General features: G+C 38.0%; 1 protein-coding gene across 2 annotated transcripts in view; it reads left to right on the forward strand.

The window, feature by feature from the left end:
* Positions 1-12,689, forward strand: part of LOC139149109 (short transient receptor potential channel 3-like) — a 39,729-nt gene that overhangs the window by 1,802 nt on the left and 25,238 nt on the right. The gene's annotated exons all lie outside the window — the stretch shown is intronic.

Consider the following 12,689-nt stretch of genomic DNA (forward strand, 5'->3'; position numbering starts at 1 on the left):
GCGAACTATTAAAAGTGCATGTCATGTTGTAAAATAACAAAGTCACCATTTTTGGTTGAAAATGAAAAGAAATGCGTTGCGACACACGATAATTTCGAGTATTTAAGCCCCACAGTCACTCAAACAACGGCCATAAGCTTACATGAACGCGCTCGCTTATGTCCGTACACTCTAAGCTGACATTGTATGGTATGCATTACACGTCAGCGACGAGTGCTACGCTTGCGATCGTGTCGATCGGTACGACGGTATGACATGTATCAGTGGTCCAGTTCAAGTGACTTGAATGACTACAAAACTGATGTTTTCTCCGTTGTTATGGACAAGGGTCCGGCATTCACAGGTGCAGAACATTTCGGCCAATGGGACATAACACTAAAACAAAAACTTTGTACTTAGCCGTTTTTATTTATGTGTGTAAACACGTGGGCTAATGTCATAGCGATGTCTGTCTGTCTGTCCGTGTGTGTGTGTGTGTGTGTGTGTGTGTCTGTCTGTCTGTCTGTCTGTCTGTCTGTCTGTCTGTTTACACGATAACTCAAAAACGCCCGAACGGATTCAAGTCAGATTTGGTACACAGGTACAATATGCTACTTGCAAGAACTGATTAGATTTTGGTTAGTGTGGCTTGCATATTAATGAAGTTATTTAATATCGTTTTTTTCCGTACAATGGTTTCCCTATGGAGACGGTAATGACAGTGTAGCCATATATCAAGAAATACTGCACAAAATGTCATGAAACTTTTCACAGATGACAATCTCAGAACATTATGATGGTACTGTAAGTGTCATGGCAATTACCTTCTCATTTGCATATTTAATGAACTTTTGTTATTAGTGAGATAACTCTGAAATTCCTGCACCAAACTTGATGATACTTGCAACAAATATTGATCTGATATATATCTAATTATACTTTGAAGCATTGGGCAGTGTCAAGTTAATAAATAGGTCATTTGCATATTTTATGAAGTTTTGTAATTAGTCATATAACTCCAATATAACTTGACCAAATGTGATGAAATCTGCTGCAGATACTGATCCGACTGATATCTAACTGTAGTGTAAAGCATTAAGTAGTGTGAAATTAATTAAGGGTTCATTTGCATATTTAATGAAATTTATAATTAGGTATATAACTCTGAAATTACGGCACCCAAGTCTTTGATATTGGGTACAGATATTGTTTTGATAAATATCTAATTGTACTGAGAAGCATTTGGCAGTGTCAAGTTAACAAATAGGTCATTTGCATATTTTATGAAGTTTTGTAATTAGTGATATAACTACAAAATAACTGCACCAAATGTGATGAAATCTGCTGCAGATACTGATCCGACAGATATCTAATTGTGGTGTAGAGCATTTACTTGTGTGAAGTTAATTAAGGGTTTATTTGCATATTTAATGAACTTTGTAATTAGTGATATTACTCCAAAATTACAGCGTTAAATTTAATGAAACTTGCTACAGATGTTGATCTGATAAATATCCAATTGTACTGAGAAGCATTGAACAGTGTCAAGTTAATAATTAGCTCATTTGCATATTTCATGAAGTTTTATAATTAGTCATATAACTCCGAAATAACTGCATCAAATGTGATGAAAACTGCTGCATATACTGATCTGACAGATATCTAACTGTGTTGTAAAGCATTTAGTAGTGTAAAGTTAATTAAGGGTTCATTTGCATATTTAATAAACTTTGTAATTAGGTATATAACTCTGAAATTACGGCACCAAATTTTGTGAAACGTGCTACAGATATTGATTTGATAAATATTTAATTGTGCTATGAATCATTGAATAGTGTCAAGTTAATTTAGGGATAATTTGCATATTTAATGAACTTTGTAATTAGTGACATTACTCTAAAATTACAGCATTAAATTAAATGAAACGTGCTACAAATGTTGATCTGATGGATATCTAATTGTCCCATGAAGCACTGAGCAGTGTAAAGTTATTTAACAGCTCATTGCATATTAAATAAAATTTTGTAATTAGCGATTAAACTCTGAGAGTACTGTGCGAAGTTGAAAAAACCTGCTACATATAGTGATAACATATATCTTATTGTTCTGTGAAGCATACTACTATTAATGAACCTGCTGTAAAACACGTGAGCATATTCAGTTCATATCTGGTTATTTATTTGTTTTTATCCTTTATGTAAGCCTAGTGAAAGGTCAGTCGTCCAATTTCGATATATTGAAGTCTAATTTTGATATGCTGACTTATTCACAGACAACCAGAAAAAATGCTTACATGCCGGCTAACCCGTGCAACGCCGGGAACACACGGAGGCTGTACGCAACTCACAGCTAAACATTGCCGGCCAACTTCAAGAATCATGTCTCAATTTTCTCGTCAGTTCTCCTTCAATGAACCCGAGTACAATTTTACTGACAGTATTACACTATTGCCAACTAGTCATGTCACGAGGGACTGTGTATACACAAAAGTTTTTCAATTTCATAAACCAGAATTCAGATCTCTCCGTTCAAGTGATGAAGTTTCTCTTAAATTCAACCAACAAGACTCAAATTATGATGATCGTTCTTTCTCATAATTCGGTATGTCGTTGTAGCAGCAGCCGTAGCTCTCGTCCGCTGCGACGGAAAAACTCTTTTTCAGTCACACAACTCGGAGTTTTCCCGTTGCAATCCAAATTCGACCGGGAAAACGAGAGCTTCGGCTGCACAGCTGAATGCTGCTGCTTCCTTGTGGAATAGACTTTCTAGTCATATTCGTTCAGCATTAAGTGCCGAACTTTTAATATCTTGACTAAAGACCTGCTTCTTTGAGAAAGCATATAGTCACGCGACACTGTGTAAACCGCCAGTGACAATTTTCTTTATGGTTTGTCTATAGAAAACTTAGGTGATTGTGCTCAGCTCACGTCTGAACCACAGAGTAAGATAGACAGAGTGGTAACGCCTGCATGCCTTTTGTTCCATGGTCGTCTCGGTAGACTATTGGCTTTTCATATTAAAATGAGCTTCAAAGGTGTTAAACTTTTTGGAGGCTTTGTTTGTGGTTGATAATTACACGAGATTATGCGAAATATACGACGAGATGGCATCGTACTGCCAGTCGCGTAGCAACCATAGTTACTTTGTGAGCTCTAAGGCCAGAAACACTGCTTCACGCCAATCAAAACATAACACGCCAGCAGTTTCATAAACATGTCCTTCCTTGACGCACGTGTCAAAGACGGTATGACTGACCGTAAACCATTGAGTAAAACCAGACAGTATCGATAAAAGACTTTCAAATTTGGTTCAAACACACTCATTATATATTCATAAAAATATGAGAGGAATTTTTAAAACGGTAAAACTCACTTTCCTGAAGCCTCAAAACACTCCCGTTTTCGCCAGCACGTCAATTCTGCTCAGCACCACACGAAAACAACAACACAAACTTTGCCGAACATACTTTCGCTTAACAATTGGCGAAAATCCGAAAATTACCGAATGATTCATTGTCGGCACTCTTCGGAAAAGAGAGGCGAGAGCAACCTGAGGCGAGGCGAACATGGATGGGTTACGTAACCGCTTCACGCCTTAAACAATACCCGTTGCGACTCTATCTATCTTTCTCTATGTCTGAACATAGCGTTTAGGACTCGATAAACAAAATGTTACACTTGGTGGGGGTGTTCGTGATAAGTGGAACGGCGTTTCTGTCCTATCACTTGCCATGCTTGGGTTAGGCGCCAAATTTAAAATTCATTGTTATCAGTCAGTACACATTGACACACACACCCACTAACTCATTAAGCTGGCAAAAGCTCTTGCAGAAATTTGTATGGCAAAAAGCTGTCATGTTCTGTCCTGTAATTACTTTTCTTGCATGCATTGGGAACACTGCAAATCGCTAAATAAACCTGTGTTCTATTTTGAGAATATAGTCGATGCGAATGACGCTACATTTATCTTTGTCAAAAGGGTACGTCATATGGGGGCCATTCTGGTCAAAATTATGTTTTATTAATTTTAGTATGTTAGAATTAATTTTATGTAGACTAGAATTAATTTACTAGCACCCCGCATTAATTGTATGTTTCTTTTAATTAATTTTTATATGCTTTAATTAATATTGTGTAGTCATGCCGAATTAATTTCATGTGTTCCAATTAATTATTTTTGCTTATCTTTACTGTAATTAATTTTATGTAGTCTAGAATTAATTTTGCTAACATATATGTTTTTTATGTGCCGGAATTAATTTTATGTAGTCTAGATTGAATATATTAATTCCTTCAATTGATTTTGGGTTCAAAATGTTTTCACGTGCTGCAATTAATTTAATGTGTGCTAGAATTAATTTCTACAAGTGTCTTGAATTAATTTTGTGTTCGGTCGAAGTAATTATGTGTGTTCACTCGAATTAATTATGTGTTTGAGCGAATTAATTATATGTGTTCGCTCGAATTAATTATATGTGTTTGCTCGAATTAATTATGTGTTTGCTCGAATTATTTTCGGCCGATCCCACAGTCCTTTGTGCACGCTTTCTTAAATCAATATGGCGGCTAGCCGGCTCCCGACTGGAGTGATTCCGCGCTCGAACCGTTATCTGTGAAAATGGAAATCAATAAACTGATCACAAAAACTTTTGTAGTGTCTCCTGTCTGAGGGATCGTGTATGTGATTGCCCATAGACCGAAGCCCGACCAATTTTGTGTTTACGTCAGACGCCAACGTTCACCCTTTCTATCGGGCTTTGCCAATCATCGTGTACTGTAGTGTAGTGCAGTGTGTACCGTAAGCGTACGCAGCATTCGAAAAGAAATCTGCCGAACAGATATCGACGAATATGAAAACCAATAGGCCTAAAGAACTTTACAATGACCACCAGGAAATGTCTCCGAGCTTGATTACTGTCAAATGTCCCTAATTACAAATATAGCATTCGGCAGTTTCACCTCTATCTGTATATACATATAGGCCTACAGATAGACACAGGCGCTCAAACTGTCGCTACGCGCAGCCGGCCTGTTTTCTTCTCCGGGCGGCTTCGCGTATCTGTAGGCCTATGTATATACAGATAGAGGTGAAACTGCCGAATGCTATATTTGTAATTAGGGACATTTGACAGTAATCAAGCTTGGAGACATTTCCTGGTGGTCATTGTTAAGTTCTTTATTGGTTTTCATATTCGTAGATATCTGTTCGGCAGATTTCATTTTCGAATGCTGCGTACGCTTACGGTACACACTGCACTACACTACAGTAGGCCAGGCTACACGATGATTGGCAAAGCCCGATAGAATTAGAAAGGGTGAACGTTCGCGTCTGACGTAAACACAAAATTGGTCGGGCGTCGCTCTATGGGCAATCACATAGGCCCCACGATCTCTCAGACAGGAGACACTACAAAAGTTTTTGTGATCAGTTTATTGATTTCCATTTTCACAGATCACGGTTCGAGCGCCTGGGCCTGAATAATACCACTCCGGTCGGGAGCCGCCATATTGATTTAAGAAAGCGTGCGCAAAGGACTGTGGGATCGGCCGAAAATAATTCGAGCAAACACATATAATTAATTCGAGCAAACACATATAATTAATTCGAGCGAACACATATAATTAATTCGCTCAAACACATAATTAATTCGAGCGAACACACATAATTACTTCGACCGAACACAAAATTAATTCAAGACACTTGTAGAAATTAATTCTAGCACACATTAAATTAATTGCAGCACGTGAAAACATTTTGAACCCAAAATCAATTGAAGGAATTAATATATTCAATCTAGACTACATAAAATTAATTCCGGCACATAAAAAACATATATGTTAGCAAAATTAATTCTAGACTACATAAAATTAATTACAGCAAAGATAAGCAGAAATAATTAATTGGAACACATAAAATTAATTCGGCATGACTACACAATATTAATTAAAGCATATAAAAATTAATAAAAGAAACATACAATTAATGCGGGGTGCTAGTAAATTAATTCTAGTCTACATAAAATTAATTCTCACATACTAAAATTAATAAAACATAATTTTGACCAGAACGGGCCCCCATATACGTCATGTAGATTTCTGTCACGTACTTTGCGGAGTGAACAATTATCATGTTGTCTTGGTTCTGTCATGCATTCATTTAGGTCACTGGCCAGCCGCCTGTTTTTTTTTTCAAACGGGGCATGTATTTTTGGAAAGTCGCTTTGTACGGGGCATCAACATCAGAAGGTCATAACTCATTAATTTCTGCTGGCGACATGTTATGGAGTAAACACATATATCAAATTGCATTGCTGTCACATGATACTGATTTCAAGGATTCCGGACATATCTTGCATTAACCTATCCTATGGCGAGCCTCTCGGCCCTTGACCGTGCATCGCTGGCAAACTAACGGTTTAGTACGTCACGAGAGCAAATTGTTTTGCAGTCTGTGGGCGGTTGAGTTATCCGGGTATGTAGATCGGAATCGAGTGGATTCGACAGTTGGAAAAATAGCTTTTCGTGCGCGGTCCAAATTGGGACCGCATGTCGCCGGTTCTGTCTACGGCAGTCAGCAGGGCTGGAAACACACAGCATCATGCGCACGGCTGGTTACCAGAACAGCTCTGTCAGCCCACTCCCTCAGGGTCACCAGCCTAGGATGGTTAAAATACTGTGTAACTATGTCTGTGCCCCAGTCTGAAGCCATAGGGCCACCATTGATATACAATCACATTTAACATGAACGTTCCCATCAGCCTGCTAACTAAGTGTATTTCCCGTGCCATGCAACAATCAAAGCACCCAATATTCTTGCAGGTGATGATACTGTTCTCATCCTCTGTATTCTGAAAAAGACCAACAAATCCAATTTCAAAAGGTTTGCCTTCTTGCGTTCTCTGGTAAAATCAAAAATATTGTGATGCAACTTATTGCCATGTAACAATGGCCTTTGATGTGCCTTAAGGATATGCCTGTTTATCCTTCTTAGCCTGCAACATTCTTATTTAATACAAGACCAAAAATATCGCTATGCCGCTTAAGAACCTGGAATATATTCTTCTCGCCGAATATTGTATTTCTATGTAGTTAATGAAATTTTACCAGTACAATGCCATCTTTAGCTTTCCAATAAACTGTAGACAAGAGGTCCCATTCTTCAGATCCTAGGAAGGGCTTTACAAATTGGCAAACTTCGGCTTCACGGTCAGCAGACCCTGGAGTGAGCTCCACTACTGTCACTTTGTGAAACTGGCGCTACAGCATCTATGCAAGCTTTGATTGCTTACTCATTAAGCCAAAGGTTGTCATCTGCCAGACACAGTTCACCTATGTTAGCTAAGCCTCTCTTTTTCCAATCATAACTCTTTTTGCCGCTGTTCATGATACATAGCTCAGTGTTTCTTTGTAAATTTTCCCGAGGCTTGGTCATGCCTTTTCCGTTCATCCCTTTAAATTTACCAAGATATTGCAAACAGCACTGCGTCTAAAACTGTCATAACGTTTTGTGGAACAATAACAGTTCTCTGATCAATGTGATGGGTAACAACGGCTCCAATAGCCACGGCTGTAAAGACCTCTAAGATGTCCCTGAATTCAAAGGTGTCCCCATCCTAAATATCTGGTAACATAGAGCCTAATCTGAAGCCTGACAATATCTAACGCAATGGACGCTTTTGTAGTCACATGGACATTTTTTGAGTAATAATAGCTGCTATTTAATACTTCAAGTTGGGAAAAATATACATAATCAGGGCTGAGGACACAATTAACAATGGGGAGGGCTAGTGTCTATATGAAAACATACCTACTCCATAAAATGACGCTTTTGAAGTCACATCGACATTTTGAAGTCATACAAATCGCTGCTCTTAAATACATGAATGGATATGAAAAACAGAGGAATAGGGCTCGAGGCAGAATTATAGGGGCAATTTTTTTCAATATTTTTTCAAAAATATATCTGCCATATAAAGAGATCTATTGAAGTCTTGCACAGTTTTGAAATCATACTACTTCACGCTATTTAATTCTTCAAGTTATACATAAAAATACATAAGATTAGATCTCTAAAGAGTTGTAATTGGGGGAAGTGGGGTCCGCACGGCCACGGTGTTGGTAGTTCGGTGTTGCCCGAGGAAACACCGCTGGCTAGCGAAGTTGATCATCACACAGTGGCGACGTTGGTGTTTTCGAGAGAAACTGTAGACAGAGTCTGTCTCCTCGTCGTGGTGCAGTAGTCGCGTGTCACTCATTTTCTGGTTCCATCTTTCGATCTGACCAAACAGTGTTTATTTTGCCGACATTTTTGGCCAATTTCTTCCATTTTTGCAAGGCCGAATCAGCCAGCAGAGACCCAGGGCGCGGTCAGAGACCTGACCGCTTGCCCGTGGGAAGGCTAGCTAGGCATGTTGACACGATGTTGCAATTTCATAAACCGTTACCATGAATCAAAAACGCATGCATACATATTCAAATAGTAAAAATGACGTTTCAAATTCTGTGCTTTAATCTCGCAAACAGTACGTACCAAAACAGCAATTTATTCGGTAATTAAATCAATTTACTCAAATTACAGTCATCCCCGTGTTCCTGTTAATGGTCGAATCTGCAAATGAAATTGTTGTGGATTTTTCTATAAAGTTAAATCTTTGAAATATGAAGGTCAATTCTGATCCATATTGCAACTTTAAACACCTTTGTCTATCTGTAGGCCTATGTATATACAGATAGAGGTGAAACTGCCGAATGCTATATTTGTAATTAGGGACATTTGACAGTAATCAAGCTTGGAGACATTTCCTGGTGGTCATTGTTAAGTTCTTTATTGGTTTTCATATTCGTAGATATCTGTTCGGCAGATTTCATTTTCGAATGCTGCGTACGCTTACGGTACACACTGCACTACACTACAGTAGGCCAGGCTACACGATGATTGGCAAAGCCCGATAGAATTAGAAAGGGTGAACGTTCGCGTCTGACGTAAACACAAAATTGGTCGGGCGTCGCTCTATGGGCAATCACATAGGCCCCACGATCTCTCAGACAGGAGACACTACAAAAGTTTTTGTGATCAGTTTATTGATTTCCATTTTCACAGATCACGGTTCGAGCGCCTGGGCCTGAATAATACCACTCCGGTCGGGAGCCGCCATATTGATTTAAGAAAGCGTGCGCAAAGGACTGTGGGATCGGCCGAAAATAATTCGAGCAAACACATATAATTAATTCGAGCAAACACATATAATTAATTCGAGCGAACATATATAATTAATTCGCTCAAACACATAATTACTTCGACCGAACACAAAATTAATTCAAGACACTTGTAGAAATTAATTCTAGCACACATTAAATTAATTGCAGCACGTGAAAACATTTTGAACCCAAAATCAATTGAAGGAATTAATATATTAAATCTAGACTACATAAAATTAATTCCGGCACATAAAAAACATATATGTTAGCAAAATTAATTCTAGACTACATAAAATTAATTACAGCAAAGATAAGCAGAAATAATTAATTGGAACACATAAAATTAATTCGGCATGACTACACAATATTAATTAAAGCATATAAAAATTAATTAAAAGAAACATACAATTAATTCGAGGTGCTAGTAAATTAATTCTAGTCTACATAAAATTAATTCTCACATACTAAAATTAATAAAACATAATTTTGACCAGAACGGGCCCCCATATACGTCATGTAGATTTCTGTCACGTACTTTGCGGAGTGAACAATTATCATGTTGTCTTGGTTCTGTCATGCATTCATTTAGGTCACTGGCCAGCCGCCTGGTTTTTTTTTTCAAACGGGGCATGTATTTTTGGAAAGTCGCTTTGTACGGGGCATCAACATCAGAAGGTCATAACTCATTAATTTCTGCTGGCGACATGTTATGGAGTAAACACATATATCAAATTGCATTGCTGTCACATGATACTGATTTCGAGGATTCCGGACATATCTTGCATTAACCTATCCTATGGCGAGCCTCTCGGCCCTTGACCGTGCATCGCTGGCAAACTAACGGTTTAGTACGTCACGAGAGCAAATTGTTTTGCAGTCTGTGGGCGGTTGAGTTATCCGGGTATGTAGATCGGAATCGAGTGGATTTTGGCCGACAGTAGTTGGAAAAATAGCTTTTCGTGCGCGGTCCAAATTGGGACCGCATGTCGCCGGTTCTGTCTACGGCAGTCAGCAGGGCTGGAAACACACAGCATCATGCGCACGGCTGGTTACCAGAACAGCTCTGTCAGCCCACTCCCTCAGGGTCACCAGCCTAGGATGGTTAAAATACTGTGTAACTATGTCTGTGCCCCAGTCTGAAGCCATAGGGCCACCATTGATATACAATCACATTTAACATGAACGTTCCCATCAGCCTGCTAACTAAGTGTATTTCCCGTGCCATGCAACAATCAAAGCACCCAATATTCTTGCAGGTGATGATACTGTTCTCATCCTCTGTATTCTGAAAAAGACCAACAAATCCAATTTCAAAAGGTTTGCCTTCTTGCGTTCTCTGGTAAAATCAAAAATATTGTGATGCAACTTATTGCCATGTAACAATGGCCTTTGATGTGCCTTAAGGATATGCCTGTTTATCCTTCTTAGCCTGCAACATTCTTATTTAATACAAGACCAAAAATATCGCTATGCCGCTTAAGAACCTGGAATATATTCTTCTCGCCGAATATTGTATTTCTATGTAGTTAATGAAATTTTACCAGTACAATGCCATCTTTAGCTTTCCAATAAACTGTAGACAAGAGGTCCCATTCTTCAGATCCTAAGAAGGGCTTTACAAATTGGCAAACTTCGGCTTCACGGTCAGCAGACCCTGGAGTGAGCTCCACTACTGTCACTTTGTGAAACTGGCGCTACAGCATCTATGCAAGCTTTGATTGCTTACTCATTAAGCCAAAGGTTGTCATCTGCCAGACACAGTTCACCTATGTAAGCTAAGCCTCTCTTTTTCCAATCATAACTCTTTTTGCCGCTGTTCATGATACATAGCTCAGTGTTTCTTTGTATAATTTTCCCGAGGCTTGGTCATGCCTTTTCCGTTCATCCCTTTAAATTTACCAAGATATTGCAAACAGCACTGCGTCTAAAACTGTCATAACGTTTTGTGGAACAATAACAGTTCTCTGATCAATGTGATTGGTAACAACGGCTCCAATAGCCACGGTTGTAAAGACCTCTAAGATGTCCCTGACTTCAAAGGTGTCCCCATCCTAAATATCTGGTAACATAGAGCCTAATCTGAAGCCTGACAATATCTAACGCAATGGACGCTTTTGTAGTCACATGGACATTTTTTGAGTAATAATAGCTGCTATTTAATACTTCAAGTTGGGAAAAATATACATAATCAGGGCTGAGGACACAATTAACAATGGGGAGGGCTAGTGTCTATATGAAAACATACCTACTCCATAAAATGACGCTTTTGAAGTCACATCGACATTTTGAAGTCATACAAATCGCTGCTCTTAAATACATGAATGGATATGAAAAACAGAGGAATAGGGCTCGAGGCAGAATTATAGGGGCAATTTTTTTCAATTTTTTTTCAAAAATATATCTGCCATATAAAGAGATCTATTGAAGTCTTGCACAGTTTTGAAATCATACTACTTCACGCTATTTAATTCTTCAAGTTATACATAAAAATACATAAGATTAGATCTCGAAAGAGTTGTTATCTGGGGAATTGTTTTGTAAAAACATATCGTAAAATTGAGGAAAAGATTTGCAGTAATATCGATATTTTGAAGTCATATTGATATATTTTATTTAATACTTCAAGTTGGACATAAAAGAACAAGAATGGAACAGAATAAACAAGGAATGGGGCTTGTTTTTTAAAGAATATACCTTTAATACATAGAGACAATTTTAAGGTATTTGCTGATATTTAACACTTTAAACAGCACAACATAATAGCTTGGAACAGATATGACACGGTTAATGGATTGTGCTTTTTTCCAAACAAGCATTGCTTATAGAGGGATGCTTGTCAGTTGATAAGTACAACTTCCAAGTCAAAGCTATTAGTACTATTTAATAATTCAAGTTAAATATAAATTCAAAAATTAAGGTCAATTGTACAATAAAACATTTCGCTTCAATTAGACACAAGTATTTGGACAGAGCAATGCAGCATAGTAGTGTAGTCATCAGAACTATCCAGAGACAGTCAAAAGGTTACAGGGGCACTTTTGGAGCCAAAGTTATTTTTCAATTCTGCATATGTTGGACATAGTCGTGGACGTGTACGATAATTTTGTTCGTAACTGATAGTTTACGGGTCACTAGGCACATAACTGAATTAAAACACGTTCATTCTTTCAATTATGTATAAGAAGTTTAATATAGCAGAGGAAGTATATAATCATCAGAATTATCCGGATGCACGTTTGAGATCATGGGACACTTTTGGAGTCATATGTGTTCTTTTCAATACAATACTAATTGTTAAATAAAGCAGTGGACGTTTACCATACTCCTTCAAGTAACTAACACTTGACAGATTACCCGGCACATTTTTAAGTCAAAAATTACTTACGGCTAGTTGGATATAGCAGCAGAATCATGTAACAAACAAAATTATCCTTGGACACTTCTGAGGTCTCAGGGACACTTTTGGAGTCAAGGATATTTTCTTAATTCAATACTTATAAATCTTGGACATCG

Source organism: Ptychodera flava, chromosome 14 (assembly GCF_041260155.1).
Source record: "Ptychodera flava strain L36383 chromosome 14, AS_Pfla_20210202, whole genome shotgun sequence".
In the NCBI taxonomy this organism is placed as follows: Eukaryota; Metazoa; Hemichordata; class Enteropneusta; family Ptychoderidae; genus Ptychodera; species Ptychodera flava.